Here is a 25099-nt window from a genome sequence, read left to right as displayed (position 1 = left end):
CAATCCCCAGTACCAAAAAAAAAAAAAAAAATTAAGTGACCACTTTAAGTGATGTATCGAGTCAAATGGCATTAATTGTTGGAGCCCTGGCTCCTTGCTTTCCTGGCACTGGTGTTTCACAGTAGAGGAACAATCTTCGTGCACATGAGGCTGCTATAACCCCCCACCCCTTGGCTGTAGAGAGGCATCCTGTCTGTAGTTCAGGTCAGAGTGGATGCCACAGCTTCCCCAGGGCTTCCAAGCAGAGGGGCCCCTCAGTCTGCCCACTCCAACACAGATGGCTTGATTCCCCTGCTGGTGTGGGGAGCTGGAGATCCCAATTCCTATCTCTAAGGGCTGCTGCAGGGATCGTGCCCCTCTCTGTGATCAGACTGGGCCCATGCCTGGTCCCAGTTGGAGCAGGGCTTCAGTGGAGTGTGGGCCACTTTGCACGGGTGGCACTGGAAAAACCTAGAACGCTGGTGCAGCAGCATTGCTGTTATGTGGGGAGGTATTAATAGAAGCATGTATTAAGAAATAAATAACTGCACAGTAGACCTTTGAGATGAAGCTTCCTTTTAGAATATTTTATTTGAATGAAAAAGTGAGTTGATATAAAGAAAAAGTACCAATTACACTGTGGTCCTAAAAGCACTTGGCTAAGGCTCACCATGAGCAGTGGCCAGATAGTGCTGGTGATGCATGACCCTGCCACGGGGCAGCTACTCAGTAACACTCCCCTACAGGGCCCAGTGGGGTGCCAGGGTGCTGTGGTCTGAACTGTGTCCACCAAAGACCCATACATTAAGGCTTGGTCCCTAGGATAGTGCTCTGGGGAGGTGCTGAGGTGGGGCCTAGTGGGAGGCCCTGAGGTCCCTGAGGGTGTGTTTTTGAAGGGGACAGTGGGGCCCAGACTCTTAGGCTTTCTCTGCTTCCTGGCTCATAATGAGCCTGCTTGCTCTGATGCCTGCTCCTGCCATGGTGTGCTGACCTTGCCAGAGACCCAAGGCAAAGGGGCTGCTGGATCTTGGACTTGAATTTTCAGAACCATGAGCCAAAATAAACTTCTCTTTACCTCATAAGTAGCCTGTGTCTGGTATTTCATTGTAATAATGTAATACTAACACCTAGGACGAGACTCCTTCCTTCTCTCCCTCCCTCCTCTCTCCCTTCCGGCTTCTTCTTTCCCTCAGCCTTCCTCCCTTCCTCCCCTGCACCCTCCCTTCACCTTCTTTGACTCTGTGACTCACTCTCAGTGGGCAGCTCTACCTGCCTGTAGCTTCAACTTGTCACAGAGGTCACAGGGCAGCATGCACTGCCCTCCTGGCTAGGCCCCAATACCCCTCAGGCTCTGCTCTGCCTTATCGCCCTCAGGAGGCCTCCCCAGGCAGGTAGCTCCCGAGAGTGGGTGTGGCAGCAACTCCTAAAATGATCCAGTGATTCTCGACTCCTCAGTAATCCCCTCCCCTTGACTGTGGACTTGTAACTCAAAAGTTATGGGGTGTTGCTTCTCAAATTAGACTAGGAAAAGATGGCGGCTTCCATCTTGGGTGCTTGCTCTTGCCCTTTCTTGGACAACTCCCTGAGTGGGGAAGCCAGCAGCCATGTTATGAGACAAGAACTGAGTGGGGCACATGGTCCCACAGCCCCAGAGGAACACAGGCCCATCTGGCTGAGCTTGGAAGGGCGCTGCTTCCTAGTAGTCTTCAGGTTAGCTTGGGACAACAATTTCATGGTAACCTTATGAGACCTCACAAGCCAGAGGCACCCAGCCAAGTCATGCCCAGCTCCAGACCCACAGCCACTCTGAGATAATCAATGTTAGTTGTTTTAAGCTGCTAAGTTTTAGGATAATTTGTTATGCAGCAGCTGTGGGGGGGACACTGCCATTAAGACTTGGAAAAGAGAAGCTGGACCTGGGTGTAAGTTGGCAGTTGGAATCCTCAAGGTCCTGTCTGTGACTCCAGGCATGGGGTAGGGAGCCTGGTGCTTCCCCTTGGTGGGGCGCTGTCAAGTAACCTCTTATCAGAGCTCCATCAGGTGGAAGCCGTGGAGGACTTTATTGGGGTGGGGGGGGGCTGGGGTTCCCTTCCTTTCATTACTGACTGAGCTCAGTATCTCTTTTATTAATAATACATGCCTGATGGTGATGTCTGAATGCAAGTTCATCTCTCAAGTCTAATTGTTCTGTCGGGCATGCCTCCCGTAGATTCATCATTCCGTCTCTGTTCTTTATTTAGCAGTTTTATTGCCAGCAATTAGTAATGGCATCGGTTGGAGTCCCTCTTTATGGGGAAGATCCATCTCTGTTTACTCAGTGGGATGATTTTGGAATGAGGAGGTTTGCAGGGATAGAGACTGGCCCCTTACTGGCCCCCCCTTACCAAGCAGCTCCAGGCCCTCCAATGACTCCAAAGTCTTGGGCTGCCTAGGCCAAGCATCAGCCTGCCCTCCTGGCTAGGCCCAAATACCCCTCAGGCTCTGCTCTGCCTTATCACCTCCAGGAGGCCTCACGAGGCAGGCAGCTCCTGAGCAGCTCTGTGCTTTACTCCCCTGGCTCCCATTTAGGGGACTGTTATGACTTGGATCTGGAATGTCCCCCAAAGGCTCGTGGGTTGAAGGCTTGGTCCCCAGTGCAGCAATGTCCAGAGGTGGGGCTTTGGGAAGTGATGTATCACGAGGGGGCTGACCTTATCAATGCGTTCATCTCTTGTTGGAGTCATAGCTGAATGGACTCTTGGGACATGGTGGATACTTTAGGTGGTGGAAACTAGGAGGTGGGATCTAGATGAAGGGTGTGGACCGTAGGGGGAGATGCTCTTGAGGACTATATCTGGACTTCAGCCCCTTTCTCTCTGGCTTTCTGTTTCTGCTTCCTGAATGTCATTAGGTGAGTAGCTCCCCACCACGACCTCTCTGCCATGATGCTCTCCCTCACCACAGCAATGGAGCAAGCCGACTGTGGACTGAAACCTGAAACCATGAGGCAGGATAAATCTTTGGTCTTCCAAGTTGATTTTCTCAGATATTTGTTACAGTTATGAAAAATTGTCTAACACAGGGACTTAGACTCTTGATCACCTCTGAGTTTCCCTTCCTGCCTCTCCCCAGCACCATCTCCTAACAGAAAATTCCCAGGTGTCTTTTACAGCTGCAAGATGTTTCCGTGACAGATTTGGAGAAGAGTAATTTGCTTGTGTCACCACACAGTCTAAAATTCCCCATAGCTTGGCTCACTATTGCTGCCTGTTCAACTCATGACCCAGGAATGGAGCTTTCTAACGTTAGGTGAATCTGCCCTTCGGTTGCAGTGGCCCTCCATGACAGTTAGGCCTCTAGAATCACCTGAAGCCTGCAGGACCCAAGGCTGGGGTCTGGGGTATGCAATTCTCACCTTCACTCTAACCTACCTAGGCATAGGGCATCTTCCCTAATGCTCCTGTTCTCCATCTGATGATCAAGGTGTTCTTATGGGGGCAGTGTGTGAACTTCTGCAGGGGTGAGGCAGGTTGGTTGTGGGGAGGAGAAGTCTCCATGGATGGATGTCGTTGTGCCTACTTGTGAGGGTAGTGGAGAATACTGGGCAGAAGTGGCCCAGCCCTCTGTGCGGGACAATGACCTTGCTAAGCTTAGCTCCAGAGTCATTCTTAAGTTGCTCCTTTTAGAACCCCACCCCATTTGCTCCTGTACTGATGCAGTCTGCACAGTGTGGCTGGACTCTGCCTCGAGGAGTTACAGGGCTGTGATGTCGCTCATGCTTTGCAGATGAACCACCTTGGGTTGGGATCCCAGTTCCATTCTGTGTGAGGCAATGACCTGGACCTCAGGTTTTTCTTCAGCACAATGAAGACAATAATCACTTATCTGTAAGGGGATTATCAGTCCCCTAAAAACGGGAGCTAACCCTTTGAGGCCATGAGGCCTGGCCTGTCAGAGCTGATAGATTCAACTCCTACCCTCAGTTGCTCTCTTACTAAACAGCAGCCTCCTCCACACTGGCCCTAAGGGATGAGGGATGCTTCTCCTTTAACATTAGCACAGACACTCCATTATTTTCTTGCTCCTGATAGCACAGTGGAACCTAGTGGAGACTGCTGGAATATTTTTAGTTATCTATGGCTGAGTGACAGATTACCTCAGAATTAGTGACTTAAGACAATACGAATGTCCAGTGTTAATAATGGGTCTGTGAGTCAGGTGGCTCTGGTTCTAGATTTTTTTTTTTATGTCATTTCCCTGAGATAGTACCTGGAGTTGGGAGGGTGAGGGCTGGGAAGCTTGGAGGTGGCCAGGCATCTCTCTCCTCACATGTATCAGGGCTTCTCCAATGTGCTCTGCCCAAATGAGCCAGCTGCGCTCCCTCACAGCATGGTGGCCTCAGCTTACTTGGCAGCCTGGGATTCAGAGAGAGAGAGACAGCTGGGTGGAAGCTGATTGCCTTTTGTAACCCAGACTCTGGTCACATAGGATTCCTTCTATGCTATGTAAGTGGACTGTCACAAAAGCATACTCAGGGGTAAGAAAAGGGTCGGATTCCTCCTCTTAATGGGAGAATGGAAAGTTTTCAGAAGAGCATACAGGATGGGAAATACTTTTCAGCGTTTTAGAAAATACCATTTGCCACATTCATCCTGTGGGAAAATGGACTGCAAAGAGATCTATGTCTGGGAGTCCCCAGAGCCAGGGTACGGCACCTTCTTCAGCTGGGGGACCACCATGGCTCCATCCCTCCTCCCTCTGCCCAGCTCCATAACCTCCACCAAGACAGTATCTCAGTTATTTCCACTGGAGTCAGTCCATGTTCTCCACTGAGGCCCCAGGGAGTGAGGTCTGAGAGCCAACCAGGCCCTTCCTTTCAGGATCCACTTCCTATTTAAGAACCACCCCTTTCCCCATGATTGACATGGGGGACAGGCCCTGCCCCCAGCTTAGGAGGAAGGCCTCTCCTACAGGTCTGTGGCCTGACATGGTGATCTACACTTTCCAGAGAGTTCTGGGTCAGCAGGGGACTCTCCTTCATCCTAGGCCTACAGATTGGGGACCCTGTCCTCTGCTATATCCTCGGGCAGCAAATGACAACGAGACAAGAAGAAGCTCTGATTCCTCTGTTGCTCTGGCAGTTCCCCACGGAGCTCCCCAGCCTCCCCTTTCCCACCCAGCTCAGATCCTGACTTTCCACCTAGCCCAGGACCCTGTTGGGTAAGTGTCCTGCTGGCCTGTGAGTAGCCCCTGGTCTCATCCAGGGCTTCAAAGGGTCTTGGATTCTGCTTTGGGGCTGGAGGTATATTTGATGCTATTCCATGCTCCTGCTTCTCTGCCTCCCTCCTCCTCCCCTTCCTTTCTTTCCTCCCCGTCTCCTTCTTTGTCTAACATAATAAGGACGGAGGGACTCTCTACACACAATGATTTTATTCAGGAGTGAGTGAATAAAAGGTTAGAACCTGGGCTATGCAGGCCATGATGGATCACAGACGTATTTTGGGGAAGCAAAGGGAGACCACGGTTTTCAAAGGTAAAGTGAGGAGGGTCACAGGATTGTTTTGAAATAATGATCTTGGCTCCAGCATTAATGGCATGTAACCTCGTCAGGCAGCTGAACAGTCAACGGCTGGGAAGATGTCCTTGCAGAGTACTTTTTTGTACAAGGTTGTGGTTTTGGCAGAGTCTCTTGTGATAATTCTTGTTACCCAGCAAATCATGCACGAGGGGCATTCTTTCATGACCTCCTAGCTTTATTTTGCTAGGTTGACACAAATGACTTCATTTTGAAATCTCTTGTCAACACTTAGGATTGTCAGAATTTATAATTTTTCCAATCTGATGAGAAGGTAACACTATTTCATTATGACTTTGATTTGCTCCACACACTTTAGAACTCTGCTTTTAGATACACACACATTTAGAATTATGCCTTCTTCATTAATTGGCCTCTTTAGCATTCTAAAATGGCCCAACTTATTTCTTGTTCTATAAACCATTTTGACGGATATTAATTATATCCACCTCTGTTTTCTTTATTTTTATAATTTCATTCTTCTGAAACTTAAGTTTATTCCTGCAAACATTAAACTGGTAAGAGTCATCTGTGTTTTTATGAGTAAGTTTACTCATACTTCTTGCTATATATAGCAACTGCAGATTGAAAATATTTAAAAAATTGTTTCTTTACTGAACATGCACAGACTCTTTTCCTTATCACTATGCCCATTACAATAGAGTATGTATAGTGCTATATACACACTTACATTGCATTGTGTCACCTAGAGATGTCACAGGAGAAGACGTGTATGTCATATACAAATGTTGTGCCATTTTATAGGAAGAGAACCTGTGGCTTGCGGCATCTGCAGGGATCCAAAAACCAATTCTTTGAGGGCACGGAGGGATCCATAGGATAATCTATATTATACATTTCCATTGCCCTATTTATTTACAGTTTTATTTTATTTTACTTTAATTTAAGCAACTTCTGAAACAACCTGAAGTTTTATTTGAGAGTATTTCTATGGATGTTTATTTCATTTTATTTGTTATAAAATGTCCACATGAGAGACCCAACCAGTGAAGAATGTTGGAGAGAGGTTATGCTAGGAGGTTTCTCTAGGAGTTAGGTGGGAGTACATCAGTCACTTATGATGGACACGAGCCCAGGGTCTGGAGACATTCAGTGAATATCCCTTTGTCCCTCCACAGGAGGTTTACTCAGATATTTTCCCAATATTAGGTGTGCTCTGTATCTCTAGACAGCACCCTGCTGCTTTCCAAATTGTTGCCATTTGAAAACTCTACAAGCAATGTCATAGCTTTGCCTTTACCTCCATGTTCTTTATTTTATTTTTTTTAATTGGTTGTTCACAACATTACAAAGCTCTTGACATATCATATTTCATACATTAGAATCAAGTGGGTTATGAACTCCCATTTTTACCCCAAATACAGATTGCAGAATCACATCGGTTACACATCACATTTTTACATACTGCCATATTAGTGACTGTTGTATTCTGCTACCTTTCCTATCCTCTACTATCCCCCCTCCCCTCCCCTCCCATCTTCTCTCTCTACCCCATCTACTGTAATTCATTTCCCTCCATGTTTGTTATCCCATTCCCCCCATAACCTCTTATATGTAATTTTGCATAACAATGAGGGTCTCCCTCCATTTCCATGTGATTTCCCTTTTTTTCTCCCTTTCCCTCCCACCTCATGTCTCTGTTTAATGTTAATCTTTTCTTCCTGCTCTTCCTCCCTGTTCTGTTCTTAGTTGCTCTCATTATATCAAAGAAGACATTTGGTATTTGTTTTTTAGGGATTGGCTAGCTTCACTAAGCATACTCTGCTCTAGTGCCATCCATTTCCCTGCAAATTCCATGATTTTGTCATTTTTTAGTGCTGCGTAATACTCCATGGTGTATAAATGCCACATTTTTTTTTATCCATTCATCTATTGAAGGGCATCTGGGTTGATTCCACAGTCTAGCAATTGTGAATTGTGCTGCTATGAACATCGATGTGGCAGTATCCCTGTAGTGTGCTCTTTTAAGGTCTTCAGGAAATAGTCCGAGAAGGGCAATAGCTGGGTCAAATGGTGGTTCCATTCCCAGCTTTCCCAGGAATCTCCATACTGCTTTCCAAATTGGCCGCACCCGTTTGCAGTCCCACCAGCAATGTACAAGTGTACCCTTTTCCCCACATCCTTGCCAGCACTTGTTGTTGTTTGACTTCATCATGGCTGCCAATCTTACTGGAGTGAGATGGTATCTTAGGGTGGTTTTGATTTGCATTTCTCTGACTGCTAGAGATGGTGAGCATTTATTCATGTACTTGTTGACTGATTGTATGTCCTCCTCTGTGAAGTGTCTGTTCAGGTCCTTGGCCCATTTGTTGATTGGGTTATTTGTTATCTTATTGTTTAATTTTTTGAGTTCTTTGTATACTCTGGATATTAGGGCTCTATCTGAAGTGTGAGGAGTAAAAATTTGTTCCCAGGATGTAGGCTCCCTATTTACCTCTCTTATTGTTTCTCTTGCTGAGAAAAAACTTTTCAGTTTAAGAAAGTCCCATTTGTTGATTCTTGTTATTAACTCTTGTGCTATGGGTGTCCTATTAAGGAATATTGAGCCCGACCCCACAATATGTAGATCGGAGCCAACTTTTTCTTCTATCAGATGCAGAGTCTCTGATTTGATATCAAGCTCCTTGATCCATTTTGAGTTAACTTTTGTGCATGGCGAGAGAAAGGGATTCAGTTTCATTTTGTTGCATATGGATTTCCAGTTTTCCCAACACCATTTGTTGAAGATGCTATCCTTTCTCCATTGCATGTTTTTAGCTCCTTTATCAAATATAAGATAGTTGTAGCTTTGTGGATTGGTTTCTGTGTCCTCTATTCTGTACCATTGGTCCACCCGCCTGTTTTGGTACCAGTACCATGCTGTTTTTGTCACTATTGCTCTGTAATATAGTTTGAAATCTGGTATCGCTATACCACCTGATTCACACTTTCTGCTTAGAATTGCTTTTGCTATTCTGGGTCTTTTATTTTTCCATATGAATTTCACGATTGCTTTATCTATTTCTACAAGAAATGCCATTGGGATTTTGATTGGCATTGCATTAAACCTATAGAGAACTTTTGGTAATATTGCCATTTTGATGATGTTAGTTCTGCCTATCCATGAACAAGGTATATTTTTCCATCTTCTAAGATCCTCTTCTATTTGTCTCTTTAGGGTTCTGTAGTTTTCATTGTATAGGTCTTTCACCTCTTTTGTTAGGTTGATTCCCAAGTATTTTATTTTTTTTGAGGATATTGTGAATGGAGTGTTTTTCCTCATTTCCGTTTCAGAAGTTTTGTCGCTGATATACAGAAATGCCTTTGATTTATGTGTGTTGATTTTATATCCTGCCACTTTTCTGGATTCATTTATTAGTTCTAGTAGTTTTTTTGTAGACCCTTTTGGGTCTTCTAGGTATAGAATCATGTCATCCGCAAATAGTGATAATTTAAGTTCTTCTTTTCCTATTTTTATGCCTTTAATTTCTTTCATCTGTCTAATTGCTCTGGCCAGTGTTTCGAGAACTATATTGAATAGAAGTGGTGATAGGGGGCATCCCTGTCTTGTTCCAGATTTTAGAGGGAATGCCTTCATTTTTTCTCCATTCAGAATGATGCTAGCCTGAGGCTTAGCATAGATAGCTTTTACAATGTCGAGGTAAGTTCCTGTTATCCCTAGTTTTTCTAATGTTTTGAACATAAAGGGATGGTGTACTTTGTCAAATGCTTTTTCTGCCTCTATTGCGATGATCATATGGTTCTTATCTTTAAGTCTATTGATGTGGTGAATAACATTTATTGATTTCCGTATATTGAACCATCCTTGCATCCCAGGGATGAATCCTACTTGATCATGGTGCACAATTTTTTTGATGTGCCTTTGTATCCGATGCGCCAGAATTTTATTGAGGATTTTTGCATCTAGGTTCATTAGAGATATTGATCTGTAGTTTTCTTTCTTTGAGGTATCTTTGTCTGGTTTCGGAATCAGGGTGATGTTGGCCTCATAGAATGAATTTGGCAGAGCTCCCTCTTTTTCTATTTCCTGAAATAACTTGAAAAGTATTGGTATTAATTCTTCTTTAAAGGTTTTGTAAAACTCCGCTGTATACCCATCCGGTCCTGGGCTTTTCTTGGTTGGTAGTCTTTTGATGGTTTCTTCAATTTCATCCATTGAAATTGGTCTGTTCAGATTGTGTGTATCCTCCTGACTCAGTCTGGGCAAATCATATGACTTAAGAAATTTATCGATGTCTTCACTATCTTCTATTTTATTGGAATATAGGTTTTCAAAATAATTTCTAATTGTCTTCTGTATTTCTGTAGCATCTGTTGTGATATTGCCTTTTTCATCCTGTATGTTAGTAATTTGAGTTCTCTCTCTTCTTCTCTTCGTTAGTATGGCTAGGGGTCTGTCGATCTTATTTATTTTTTCAAAGAACCAACTTTTTGTTTTGTTAATTTTTTCAATAGTTTCTTTTGTTTCAATTTAATTGATTTCTGCTCTGATTTTAATTAATTCTTGCCTTCTGCTACATTTGCTGTTGTTTTGCTCTTCCTTTTCTAGGGCTTTGAGATGAAGTGTGAGCTCATTTATTTGTTGGTTTTTCCTTTTTTTGAGGAATGACCTCCAGGCGATGAATTTCCCTCTTAAAACTGCTTTCATTGTGTCCCATAGATTCCGATATGTTGTGTCTGTATTTTCATTTATCTCTAAGAATTTTTTGATTTCCTCCTTTATGTCTTCTGTAACCCATTGATCATTCAGTAACATATTGTTCATTTTCCATGTGATGTAGGATTTTTCCTTCCTTCTTTTATCATTGATTTCCAGTTTCATTCCATTATGATCTGATAAAGTGCATGGTATTATCTCCACCCCTTTATATTTACTGAGGGTTGCCCTATGGCATAATATATGGTCTATTTTTGAGAAGGATCCATGTGCTGCTGAGAAAAAAGTATATCCACTTGATGATGGTTGATATATTCTATATATGTCAGTTAAGTCTAGGTTATTGATTGTGATATTGAGGTCAATAGTTTCTTTATTCAACTTTTGTTTGGAGGATCTGTCCAATGGTGAGAGAGGTGTGTTGAAGTCACCCATAATTATTGTGTTGTGGTCTATTTGATTCTTGAACTTGAGGAGAGTTTGTTTTATGAACGTCGCAGCACCATTATTTGGTGCATAAATATTGATAATTGTTATGTCTTGTTGGTGAATGGTTCCTTTTAACAGTATATAATGTCCTTCCTTATCCCTTTTGATTAACTTAGTCTTGAAGTCGATTTTATTCGATATGAGAATGGCTACCCCTGCTTGCTTATGAGGACCATGTGCGTGGTATATTTTTTGCCAACCTTTTACCTTGAGCCTGTGTATGTCTTTTCCAATCAGATGTGTCTCCTGGAGGCAGCATATTGTTGGATTTGTTTTTTTAATCCATGTTACCAGCCTATGTCGCTTTATTGGAGAGTTTAAGCCATTAACGTTTAGAGTTACTATTGATATATGGTTTGTACTTCCTGCCATGTTTGATTATTTATCTCTTTTTTTTTTCTAATTTAGTTTGTTTCTCCATGATTATCTTTCCCCTCACCCTCTGTCTTTACCGAGGCACTTCCCACTGATGGTTTTGGTTATTGTTTTTCATTTCTTCCTCGTGTAGAGTTTTGCTCAAGATGCTTTGCAATGCTGGTTTTCTGGCTACAAATTCTTTTAGCTTTTGTTTATCATGAAAGATTTTTATTTTGTTGTTGTATCTGAAGCTTAATTTTGCTGGATACAGAATTCTTGGTTGGCATCCATTGTCTTTCAGTGTTTGAAATACGTTGTTCCAGGATCTTCTCGCTTTCAGCGTCTGTGATGAAAAATCCGTTGTTAACTTTATTGGTTTACCCCTAAATGTAATCTGCCTCTTTTCTCTTGTAGCTTTTTTTTATTGGTTGTTCACAACATTACAAAGCTCTTGACATATCATATTTCATACATTAGATTGAAGTGGGTTATGAACCCCCAATTTTACGCCAAATGCAGATTGCAGAATCACGTCGGTTACACATCCACAATTTTACATAATGCCCTATTAGTAATTGTTGTATTCTGCTACCTTTCCTATCCCCTACTATTCCCCCTCCCCTCCCCTCCCATCTTCTCTCTCTACCCCATCTACTGTAATTCATTTCTCTCCTTGTTTATTTTCCCATTCCCCTCACAACCTCTTATATGTAATTTTGTATAACAATGAGGGTCTCCCTTCATTTCCATGCAATTTCCCTTTTCTCTCCCTTTCCCTCCCATCTCATGTCTCTGTTTAATGTTAATCTTTTCTTCCTGCTCTTCCTCCCTGCTCTGTTCATAGTTGCTCTCATTATATCAAAGAAGACATTTGGTATTTGTTTTTTAGGGATTGGCTAGCTTCACTAAGCATAATGTGCTCTAGTGCCATCCATTTCCCTGCAAATTCTATGATTTTGTCATTTTTTATTGCTGCATAGTACTCCATTGTGTATAAATGCCACTTTTTTTATCCATTCATCTATTGAAGGGCATCTGGGTTGGTTCCACAGTCTAGCTATTATGAATTGTGCTGCTATGAACATCGATGTGGCAGTATCCCTGTAGCATGCTCTTTTAAGGTCTTCAGGGAATAGTCCGAGAAGGGCAATAGCAGGGTCAAATGGTGGTTCCATTCCCATCTTTCCCAGGAATCTCCAAACTGCTTTCCAAATTGGCCGCACCAATTTGCAGTCCTACCAGCAATGTACAAGTGTTCTCTTGTAGCTTTTAATATTTTCTCTTTGTTCTGTATATTGGATATCTTCATAACAATGTGTCTTGGCGTTGGTCTACTGTGATTTTGTGTGCTCGGTGTCCTGTATGCATCTACAATTTGTATATCTGTTTCCTTTTTTATTTCTGGAAAGTTTTCTGTAATTATTTCCTTCAGCAAGTTACTCATTCCCTTGGCATGAATCTCTGTGCCTTCCTCTATCCCGATGACTCGTAAGTTTGGTTTTTTTAAGTTATCCCAAATCTCTTGGATGTTTTTCTCGTGATTTTTTACCAGCCTATCTGAGTTGGCTAGACTCTTTTCAATATGATATATTTTGTCTTCATTATCTGACATTATGGCTTCTACTTGCTCCACTCTGTTAGTGATACTCTCGATTGAATTTTTAATTTGGTTTATCGTTTCCTTCATTTCTAGAATTATTGTTTGATTTTTTTTATAATCTCTATCTCCTGATAAATATGCTTAACTTCTTCTTTTATCTGTTTATGTAATTCATTTTCAATGTGTTCTTTAAGGTTCCTTTCCATCTGTCTAAGGTGTTCCTTGAGTTCTTTATATGGCCATTTTTCTGATGACTCCAGGTCCTCCTGAATATTTAGGCTGTCCTTCATTGTTTGTACTCCTTTTCTTCCTTGCTTTTTTATGCTCATGATACTTCTTGTTCTGTTTGACTGCTGAGTTACTGTTTACTCTTATAAATTTATTTGATGCTTGGGAGGAGAGGTATTAGAAGGGAAGGGAAGAAGTCACTAAAGAGAGTGAGTGTAGGCAGGTAGAATTCAAGAAAGGGGGAATAAGAAAATTGAAAAGAAATGAAAAGACAAAAGAAAAAAAGTGAAAAGAGAGAAAGAAAAAACGAAAAAATAAAAATTTAAAACCAAAAAAAATTATAATGATAATAAACAAATGGAAATTAAAGTTTGAAAAGTAATAGTAATAATAATAGAATAAAAAGAATTAAAAAAATTGAAACCATTAATAAGAAAGTTGAAGAACAACAACAACATCAACAACAAAAAGTGAAAATAAAATTAAAAAAAATACCAATAATAATCATTAAAAAAAAATAATAATAAATGCAGTCATAGAGCTCAATTAACTTCTCTTCCAGTAGGTGGAGCTATGCCCACTGGGCCAGGCTTCTCCTCTTGATAGGTGGGAACCAATCACTGTGCCTCAGCTCTTCTTCCCAGACTGTGCGGGTCTCCAATCCTGAGTGCCTAGGGCCTTCTCTTGTGGTTCCTCAAGCCAGGCCCCGCTCACCTGTGAAGCTCGCCACAATACTGGCTACACACTGGGTCTGCTGCTCCTGGGAGCCCTGTTTTTATGGATGCCTGGGCACACCCTTTCTGTTTGCCTCCCTCAGACCCTAAGTTTGTAGGGCTTGGGGCTGAGGACCCCCAGCGAATTTGTTTGCCCTCAGGTAGCAACTCCCCTGGTAGCTGGTGCAAGGGACCTCTGTTGTCAGCAGAGGGATACCCTGGGTCTGACTATCGTGCTCAGTTGGCTTTTACCTCTGTGAGTTCAGGTGGGCCGACTAGTTACTTCAGCGGGATCATTAGTGCTGAGTCACGAGAAGCAGGCGAACCAGAGCTAGAATGCAGCCAATCCGGGCTCGGTGTGTTCTGAGAGGGACAGACTGTTCGCCCGGGATCCCCTTCAGCTCAACAGTGCCTAGTGGTCCTGAGCGAACAGTATTTTGACAGTTTACTTCTCCCTATGCTCGTGCAGCTGAAGGGGTTAGAGACTTGATCTCTCCGCGTCCGCTGCCATGTTGGATCAGTTAGATTTTAAATTGTCACTCATCTTATCAGCTGTTCCATTTTACTCGGCAGCTCACTCGCGCGGTGAAGAGTCTGCTCTAAGGTGCTCTGCGGGAAGCGGCGGCGGTGGAGGGGGCGGCGGCAGCGGCTCAGCTGTGGCCTTCGGGACCCCCGGGGAGGGGGTGCGGGCTGGGGGAGGGAAGGCAGCGCCTCGGGGCCGCGCGGGCCGGGTACTGGACACGCGGGAGAGCGGGCGGGGTGGGGGAAAGAAATTGAGATCTAGATTTAGGGACTGAGCGTGGGAGGAGAGACGGCAGGGGAGAAGCAAAGCGGAAAGGCGGAGAGGAGAAGGAAAAGGGGCCGAGGGAGCCGGGCAGCTCGGGCTGCAGCCTTACTGCTCGCGCTGAGGTCGTGATGGACTCACTCCACCGTGGCTGGAGTCATGGCAGATTCACTCCACTTAGGCCCCTTTCTTGACACGGTGCTGAGTCTTTGTCGACAGATCTCCTTTAATGATCTTTATTTCTTCTTTTAAGACGCGGCAACATATGCTGCGGGTGCGGCGGTGCGGAGCACGGAGCGGCTTACTCACTTCCCGCCGCCATCTTCCCTCCATGTTCTTTATTTATTTTTATTTTTTTTAAGAGGGAGAGAGGAGAGAGAGACAGAGAGAGAGAGAGAGAGAGAGAGAGAGAGAGAGAGAGAATTTTTTAAAAATTATTATTAATTTATTTATTTTTAGTTCTCCGCGGACACAACATCTTTGTCTGTATGTGGTGCTGAGGATCGAACCCGGGCCGCACGCATCCCAGGCGAGCGCGCTACCGCTTGAGCCACATCCCCAGCCCCCCTCCATGTTCTTTAAACAAGGCATTATCAGTTATGTATCTGTATCTAGGTCCAAACTTACATACCTGCTATCTATCATCTATCAATCATTTAATATATCATCTACCTACTTACTATGGTTTAAATGTCCCTACCAAAACCCAAGTTGAAATTTAATCTTCATTATGAGGTATTAAGAGATGGGACCAGGTGAGACTTCTGAAGACTCTGCCTTAGTGAATGAATTAACTCATTCATGGATTAATGGATCAGTGGGTTAGTGGGTTATTTCTTTTTTTTAAAATATTTATTTATTTATTTTAGTTTTCGGTGGACACAACATCTTTGTTTGTATGTGGTGCTGAGGATCGAACCCGGGCCGCATGCATGCCAGGCGAGCGCGCTACCGCTTGAGCCACATCCCCAGCCCCTAGTGGGTTATTTCAAGAGTGGATCTGTTAAAAAAGCCAGTTTGGCTCTGACTCTGGCTTGCACATCTCATCATGTGATGCTTCTGCAAAGAGTTTCTACCAGCAAGAAGGCCCTCAGCAGACATGGTCCCTCCACCTCGAACCTCCCAGTCTCCAAAACTTTAAGCAGAGTAAACCTTTGTTCAGTATAATTATCCATTCTCAGGTATTCTATTATAGCAACAGAAGGCTAAGGCAATAACCATCTGGATATCTAGATGTTTTACCAAACTGATGAGCATGAAATATGCACTACAGTTGATAAAAATTTTTTAACAATGTATAACACATGAATAACGAACCATATAACTCATAATGGTAAAGCTCAATGTGAGCATGTCTGTGTATTAGCTGCTCAATCAAGGGAAATAAAATTAAGTCACACTTAATTAAAATTAAGTGTGATCCCTTCCTCAGTCTCCTTTGAACCCACTTCCTCCACCTATAACTCTACAAGATCTACTTTTTTTTAATATGATGGGAATTGAATCTTGGTCTCAGATATGCTACGCAAGAACTTTACCACTGAACTATCCCCCAAGCCCCATAAAGGCTTTTTTTTTTTTTTTTTGGTGGTGCTGTGGATTGAACCCAAGGCCTTATGCTGTGAGGCAAGCACTCTACCAACTGAGCTATAGCCCTGGCTCTCCATAAAGACTTTTGACTGCTTTTGAATATCATAGAAATGGAATCTTACATTTTCTTTTCAGGTTGGCTTCTTTGATTCTATGTGGCTACTGAGATTTTTCCCATGTGCTAAATGTGTTATAATTCTTAAGATTTCACTTATTTTGAGCTTCCAATGAATGAGTATTTCACAACATCTACCCATTTCACTAATAAATGCTATTTGCATTCCTGTCAATTTGGGGTTTTACAAAAAATGGTGCTCAGAATACTCTTTTGCCTGCTTTCCTTTGAAAAAGTACGTGTAGTTTTGTTAGGTATGTACTTCAGAATGGGATAGCTGGATTATAGATATGTAGACATCAACATAGTAAAGAATGTCAAATGGCTTTTCAAGGTGATTGTATATACTTCCACTCCCATGAGCAGGACAATAAAAGTTTCTTTGCTAATAACTTGGCATTGACATTTAAACAAGTTTAGCTATACTGGTGGTGAGTAATAATATTATCATTTTTTTCATAGTGAAGTTTTTAGGGATAGTTAACCTACAATAAAAATAATCATGTTTAATATTTAGTTCTATGAATTTTAAGACATGTTCAGTTCTGTATTCACTACCACATTCAAGATGTAGAATGTTTTCATTACCCACCAAATTCTCTTGTGTCTTCACTTCAGTTCCTAATAATCACTGTTCTGTTTTCTGTCTTTCTGCTTTCACTTTTTCTAGAATGTCATATAGATGGAATCATGAAATATTCCATTTTATATGTAGTCAGTTGAGATTGGCTTCTTTATTTCAGCAAAAATGCATTTGAGATTCATAGGTGTTTATTCCATTGAGTAGTATGGCATTGGATAGATGGATGGAGTTTATGTGTTCATCAAAGGACATTTGTATTTTACAGGTGAATAAACCCCACTAGGTTATATTAATATGTGTACAATTGTATGTTATAAAATTATATATGATATAAATTAGTGCATATAATACGTCATATATATATATATATATATATATATATATATATATATATATATATATAAATTTGTTAAAATTTTGGTAAGAATTTTTGTACCTATGTTCCGAGGAATATTGGTTGGTAGTTTTATTTTTTTGTAATGTTTTCATCTGGTTTTGAATCAGTATGGAAAAGAATGACTTGCAAATTTGTTTTTCCTCTTTAGGTTTTTAGAGGGGTTTATATAGAATCAATGTTATTTCTTCCTTAAATATTTGATGGAAATCATCAGTGAAGCTGAGTGTGAGGAATGTCTTATAAAAAAACTTTTTAAAATGCTAATTTAATTTCTTTAATAGATAGTATATATTTTATATATGTATACATATTACATATATACACATAAATCTGATAGCAATAGATAAATGTATATATGTGTGTATGTATATATGCATGTGTGTGTTTGTGTGTGTGTGTATGTGTGTGCATGTATTTGAGAGCAGGCTTCGATAATTTGTGTTTATCTATGAATTTTCTAATTCTACTTAATTTGTCAAATTTCTTGGAACAAAATTATCCACAATATTCTTTCAGTTTCTAGAATGTGTAGTTATGTCACCTCTCACTGCTGACATGGAAATTTGCCTTTTTTTCTCTTTCTATTTTAATCAATTTGGCTCATCAATTTTTTGAGCTTCTCAAACAATTAACTTATGTGATCATTGATTTTCTTCATTGATTTTCTGTTTGTTTGTTTTTTTAAATCGTTGATGTTTAGTGTTTCCTTTTTTCTGATGACTTAGGATTTCATTTGCTCTTCCTTTTTAGGTTTCTTAATGTAGAAGCTTAGGTCATTGATTTAGCCCTTTCTTTTTTCCTAATATGGACATTTTAGTACTACAATTTTCCTTCTGAACATTACTTTAGCTGCATAACACAGATTTTTTTTCTCTCTCTTTTTAAAATTTATATATGACAGTGGAATGCATTACAATTCTTTTTAAAATTGATTTTATTTTTTAAATACATTGCAATGGAATGCATTACAATTCTTATTACACATATAGAACACAATTTTTCATATCTCTGGTTGTATACAAAGTATATTCACACCAATTTATGTCTTCATACATGTATTTTGAATAATAGTTAGCATCACATTCCACCATCATTTATAACCCCATGCCCCCTTCCTTCCCCTCCAACCCCTCTGCCCTATGTAGAGTTCATCTATTCCTCCCATACTCCCTCTCCCTATTCCACTATGAATCAGCCTCCTTATATCAAAGAAAACATTTGGCATTTGGTTTTTTGGGAATGGCTAACTTCACTTAGCATTATTTTTTCCAACTCCGTCCATTTACCTGCAAATGCCATGATTTTATTCTCTTTTATTGCTGAGTAATATTCCATTGTGTATATATGCCACATTTTTTTTTATCCATTCATCTATTGAAAGGCATCTAGGTTGATTCTACAGTTTAACTATTGTTAATTGTGCTGCTAACATTGATGTGGCTGTGTCCCTGTAGTATGCTGTTTTTAAGTCCTTTGGGTATAGACCGAGGAAAGGGATAGCTGGGTGAAATGGTGGCTCCATTCTCAATTTTCCAAGAAATCTCCATACTATTTTCCATATTGGTTGCACCAATTTGCAGTCCCACCAGCAGTGTATTAGTGTACCTTTTCCCCCACATTCTCACCAACACTTATTGCATAACACAGATTTTAGTATGTTGTGTCTTTATTTTCATTCAGTTTAATACTTGGTAATTTCCATTTGATCTGTAGTTTATTTAAATGTTATTTAGATTCCAAGTATTTGGGTATTTTCCAGATAGATTTCTGTTGTGAATTTTTAATTTAATTTAATTTTGGTTAGACAATATTTAAAATTTATTAAGACTTGTTTTATGGCCAAGAATATGGTCTGTCTTGATAATGTTCTATGTGCACTTGAAAACTATTGCTGAAGTGCTGTGTAAATGTCTGTTAGATCAACTTGGCTGACAGTGTTTTTCTTTTTTTTTTATTGGTTGTTCACAACATTACAAAACTCTTGACATATCATATTTCATACATTAGAATCAAGTGGGTTATGAACTCCCGTTTTTACCCCAAATACAGATTGCAGAATCGCATCGGTTACACATCCACATTTTTACATACTGCCATATTAGTGACTGTTGTATTCTGCTACCTTTCCTATCCTCTACTATCCCCCCTCCCCTCCCCTCCCATCTTCTCTCTCTACCCCATCTACTGTAATTCATTTCCCTCCTTGTTTATTATCCCATTCCCCTCACAACCTCTTATATGTAATTTTGTTTGACAGTGTTTTTCAAGTCTTCAATTGCGTCACAGATTTTCTGTCTACTTCTTGTATCAATCAGTGAAGAGGAATATTGAAATATTTGCCTATAGGTATGTGTTTTTCTATTTCTCCTTATTATTTTAACAATTTTTGCTTTGAGTGGCTCATGAGAACTTTCTATAGGGCCAATGCAACTGAGGGACCAAACTTTTATGGACTTTGCAGCTTTAGAAGATAGTTTTCAAGCTTTTAAGGATAAATCCAGTGAGCCTTTATTCTGAGATTTATTTAGCCCCTCACTAATATGATAACCTTCTGAAGATTACACCCAGTGCCCTGTGTCTCGGTAGGTGTTTCCACTCTGATGAGTGGAACGTGAACTATTTGCAGCTGTGTGTGAGCTTTGGGGATTGCTCTGCTTATGCATTTCTGGTGGTTCTTTTCCTGGCATTGGCAGTTTTCCCCTCACATATATACATAACTGCTCAGCCAAAGACTTGAGGGGATCATTCTGCACGTTTCCAGAACTTTCTTTCTGTGAAATTCTTTTCGCCCCAGTATTTAACCTTGCAAATTCTGGCTTTTTTGGCCTCTCTACAATCTGATCTCTGTGGCCACAAACCCAGATTTACAGGGTCTGTTTGGGTCCCCTTCCCTGCGTGGTAATCTGGAAATTGCCTCCAGACAATAAGCCAGAAAATTCACGGGGCTTACCTGTTTGTTGTTCTTCTCTTTGGGACCCCCAACCACCTGTTGTCCAATGTCTAGAAACTTGTTTCTTGCAGAAATCCTGTAGGTAAGAGGGATGGTAGAGAGGAATGCTTTCATAATGTGTGATTCACTTGTGGTGGTGAATTTAAGTGATTGGTAGATTCAGTTAAGAGTATTCATGGAGTATAATAAAATTATTCCTAAGAAGATTCTTTTTGATACCAAGTTCCCATTGAATGTCCAAAAGGCCCTTGGTTTAAATCAGAATGGAGTAATCAGATGTGCTTACTGCTGTCACTTTGGAGGGATCTATCTTATCTGGCCTTTTGGAGTCTCAGTGGCCCAAAGAGAGGAATCACACTGAGAGTTTGATTGCACCTGGAAAATCTTTTTGAGGGCCATCAGCATTGGACTTAGGTTTGCTTAGAAAAACTCTTACCCATAGCATATTCTGCCAACAGCCCAGAGGATTCAGATTAAATTCAAATATAACATGGACAATTTTGGAAGTTCATTTCCTCTTCCTGGCTTCTAATGGCCCGTCTCCCACTCCACCCCATCCCTTTCCCAGGTGTTTTAGTTAGCTATTTCGATGCTGTGACTAATGGGACAAATCAGCACAATTATATGGGGAGGAAACGTTTATGTGAGGGCTCATGGTCTCAGAGGTCTTAGTCCATAGAAGGCCGGCTCCATTTCTTGGGGCTCAAGGTGAGGCTGCACATCGTGGCAGAAGAGTATGGCAGAGGGAAGCAGCTCACATCAGTGATCAGAAATCAGAGAGAGACTCCACTCAACAGATACAAATATATACTCAAAGCCACGCTCTAATTCTCACCTTCTGCAGCCACAACCTACCACTTCGGTTACTATTCAGTTAATCCTTATCAGGAGATTAAATCACTGATTGAGTTAAGACTCTCACAAGCCAATAATTTCTCTTCTGAACCTTCTTGCACGGTCTCATACATGAGCTTTTGGGGAACACCTCACATTATAACACCAGGGCTGTCAGAGAAGATAATAGGGAGACAATATGGTCAGGGTTCCTTTAACAAAGGAACTTAGCCAGGTCAATTGGTTTGAAGTTTCTGGAGACTCAAAAAAGAAGCTGTCAGAACTTTAAAATAGTTTAAAAATTCAAAAAGTTTTAAAACAATTCAAAAAGTTTCAAAACAATTCAAAAACAATTTATAAAGTTAAAAAAATTCTTTAGAGGCTGATCTGACTTGCTAGGAAGTCTCAAGAGACACCAGTTTCAAAAACTCACAGAGAAATGAGCTGGATTATGAAGATGTCGAGCCTCCCCTGGGTGCTCTAGGGTTTTCTAAAGCTCATGTGTGCTTGATAGCGTTCAAACTGTACTACAAATCCAAACCTGGACATATGGGTACTATGTGTCTTTTAAAACCATTCATTTCTGTGAATTGTTTTTATTTCTCTATCTATGGAACTAAAATTTGATGGATTCGTTGGATTGATTTGAGGGAAAATGGGAAGAGAGACAAAATAACTATTTTAGTAAATCTTCCTGATCCTGAAGGATAGCACTCTTGATTTTCCTTAGGTGACTTAAAAGCTAAAACCCATCTGCCTTAAAGTTAAAACCCTGGCCTTCTGACTTGGCAACCAAACATGATGAAATACTTCAGAAGACTGTCGTCTGGTGCCGAGCTCTCCCTTGGTAATAAACACAGAATTCAGGCACATTCACCCACTTGCACGTAATACAATTTGCCTAATGTCCTCATCATTCCACCAACACAAAGTCAAACAATAATTTGGTTCTAACGTGGGTTTTGGACGTTGTTATGAGGACTGGACCAGCCTTTTGGCTTCCTTTTGTTGGCAGGTGTGGAGTCTTTCATCAAAGAACATTAGTGAAATGTGAGTACTTACTTAGGGGTTACACTGTGGGACATCTGTTCTTGGGCCTTGGGTCCCTGACACTCCATCTGTGGGGTGTGGCCTGCTCAGCTGCCCACTACAGAGGGTGAGGGGAGCAGAGGAGTCACTCTGCTTTGGGGCTGGGATTGGGGCTCATCTACATGGTGTCCCACAACCAGTTGGGAAAATTAAAAAAAATAATAAAAATAGCAATTCTTCCTGTATCAAAAGATTCTTATTATTGACTTCAACCTAACAGTTTAAAATAAGAATTCCACTGAATCAAATGATTTTTACGGATGGCCCACTGCATACCTGGTACTCTTAGCCACTGGGGGATGCAGCAATAATTTGGACCAACATGATTCCTTTCTTCAAAAGTGACCATTGAGTGGGTAAGAGGAACAAATGGATAATAAGGCAAGTAATTACACTATGTGCAACAATGGTGGAGATACTCGGTGCTGGCAGACTCAGTGCGTCAGGTAGGGCCAGGAGATAGGGCATCAGAGTAGTCTTCTGGAGGACACGGTGTCTAAAATGGGGCATTAATACATAGGAGGGAGTGAGAGGAGATGGTAAGATTGGGACCCGTAGGAAATAGGCAGGAGAAGGTTGTAAAGTTAGGACCTAGAGGAATCAGACAAGGTTAGGACCAACAGGAAGCCGATGAGAAAAGGGTGTGGTTAGAACCCCTAAGAAGTAGACAGGAAAAGGTTGAGCGCTCAGGACCCACAGGAAGTAGACAGGAGAAGGCTGGCAGGGAGAAGGTGAGGGTGGAGAGGGAAGGGAGCTTGGGAGAGAGGGTCTGGCTGTCTGTGTTGGGTAATGAAACCCTCCCAAACCTAATGGATTAAAACAGTGACAATCACTTTATTATCTCTTGTAGTTTTGTGGGTAAGGAATCTGAGAAGGACCCTGTCAGCCCATTTCTGGAGCTGGATAGGAGGCCGGGCATGTCTCCCTTTCTCCCCACATGGTCTCAGGGCCTCTCCAGGCCTTCTTTCCACTGTGCTGGTGTGAGCTTCTTTGTAGTTGGTGACCTAGGATGGTGGACTGCCAGTCTGGTGGCTGGGGACTTCAGGGTTGTGTGTTCCTGGGGACCAGTGGAGTGGGTTGGTGTTTTGCCATCTTCTGATGGAGACATTAGAGCAGCATGGACATAGGAGGAGCATGTGCAAAAGGTGTGGTCGGCCTAGAGAAGCTTGGGGTCTCAGGGAGCGGCAGAGACAGGCAGGCAGTGAAGCCAGAAAGCAGAGATCCGGCACATGGCCACCTTGCACTCTGCCCTCTGGAGCCCAGCTCTTTTCTGAGGTGATCAGGAACTTTCCTGATGAGGGTGGTGCTTTAGTCAGGACCCTGGGCTACCCTGTGGGGAATGGTCTGTAAGGGAGATTGATTTGGGGGCAAGAGACTGGAGCAGTGCGGAGGCAGCTCAGGAGGCAGCTTGGACCACGAGGCAGAGTAGTCACTGAACTGGGCATGGGAGGAAGCCCAGGGTTCGGGGCAGGCCCTGGAGCTGCTTCTCCCTCCACCACCCTCTGTGCAGTCAGTGCAGTTGCTCACCATGACCAGGGGAGCACTAAGCAGGCTCTCTTGCTCAGAATCCTGAATCCTGCCCCTCACTCCCCTGGCTCTTTCTTCTGCAGGCCAAGGTGGAGCAGAAGAGCCAGGAGTGGGGAGGGTATCTCCTTGAGGCTCTAGCCTGCTCTCGGATGTTTCAGTGGGTAAACGGAAGGTATTGCACTGGGTAAAAGGTTTTTTGTTATGTTTTGTTTGCTTAGGATTGTGATAAATATACATACCCTAAAATTTACCATTTTAACCATATTCAAATGTCCATTAAATGACATTAAATACATTCGTCACCATCCATCCCCAGGCTTTTAAAATTTTTCTCCAACTTAACTCTGTACCTATTAAAAAAGAGCTCCCCATCTCCTCTGGTCCCCCGGCTCCTGGCAACCACTTTCTCTGTCTATGAATATAACTGAGATATTTCTCTTAAATAAGTACAACCATACATTATTTGTCCTTTTGGGAGTGGCTTATTTAATTGAACATAATATCTTCAAGATTCATCCATATTGTAACATATGTCAGAATTTCCTTTTTTTTAAGGCTGAATAATACTATGTTGTATGAATGTGCCCTGTTTTGTGTATCTGTTCATCCATGATGGATGCTTGGGTTGTTTCCACCTTTTGGATACTGTGAATAATGCTATGAACATGGATGGACCAACATCTAATTGAGTGTCTGCTTTCCTTTTTTAGTGTATATACTCCAGAAATGGAATTGCTGAATCACATGGTAATTCTATGTTTAATTTTGTGAGGAATTACCAAATTATTTTCCATAGGAGTTACACCATCTTACATTCCCACCAACAGCACACAAGGATTCCGGTTCCTCTGTACCGTCATCAACACTTGTTATTTTCCATCTTTTCTTGTTGTTTTTATAGTAGCCACCCTAGTGGGTATGAGGTGGTATCTCTCTGTGGTTTTGGTTTACATTTTCCTAATGACTAGTGATGTTGAACATGGTCAAAAGTTTTCAATTGGGAGGCACTTACCTTGTGGGAAAGTAGCATACTGGATGAACGGTGTAGGTGTGGTTACTGGGGAGGTCAGGATAGATGGGAAGCTCCATACAGTGGCTCGCTCCTGACATGGGAGGCACGATAGGCCTTAGTTGCAAGGGAGACAAGCTATGACACCTCTACTATGGCAACATTAGTGGGAATCTGCTGGAAGCCAACCATTGGATTAACCCTTTATTGAACTTTCTGACACTTTCAGTTTTGGTCATCGAAGATATGGAGACGCTAGTGCCTCTGAGTTCTCCTTGCCCCCAGGCAAGATGGGCAGACCACTGGATCTGGTAGCACCTTGCTTGTATGTTGGAGCCAGATTTGGGACTATGTTCTGGAGTGGCATTTATGAATATGCATGCACCAGAATCTCTGGGAGCTTTTGTATCTACAGTGACCTTTGCCCAACACCTGGAGAGTCTGATGAGTGAATTGGGAGTGGGGCCTGGAACTATTTTGTCAACAAGTGCCTTGACGATTCTATAGCCCAGATACGATTGGGCATCTTGATTGGGAATGGGCAGGTGAGGGAGGACTTGGCCAGACACCAGGTGGAAGGGAGGAGCCTTCTGCTCAGATGGCTCTGCAGAGGTGACACTGAG

At 41.9% G+C, this 25099-nt stretch overlaps 1 protein-coding gene across 3 annotated transcripts in view; it reads right to left on the bottom strand.

Moving 5' to 3' along the window:
- LOC308634574 (cardiac-enriched FHL2-interacting protein) overlaps positions 1-25099 on the bottom strand; it is a 71941-nt gene that overhangs the window by 16904 nt on the left and 29938 nt on the right. For 2 of the 3 annotated variants that reach the window (XR_014019032.1, XR_014019033.1), the window contains exon 6: positions 20018-20093. The gene's annotated coding sequence lies outside the window, so the exon portion shown is untranslated. Of the gene's footprint in view, positions 1-14703; positions 14719-20017; positions 20094-25099 lie in introns of those variants that run through there. The other variant, XR_014019034.1, reaches the window with a different exon arrangement.

Source organism: Spermophilus citellus (assembly GCF_964194105.1).
Source record: "Spermophilus citellus genome assembly, chromosome: 15".
NCBI lineage: Eukaryota > Metazoa > Chordata > Mammalia > Rodentia > Sciuridae > Spermophilus > Spermophilus citellus.
Note: the sequence above shows the minus strand (reverse complement) of the source record. Positions and strands in the feature narration are given on the sequence as shown.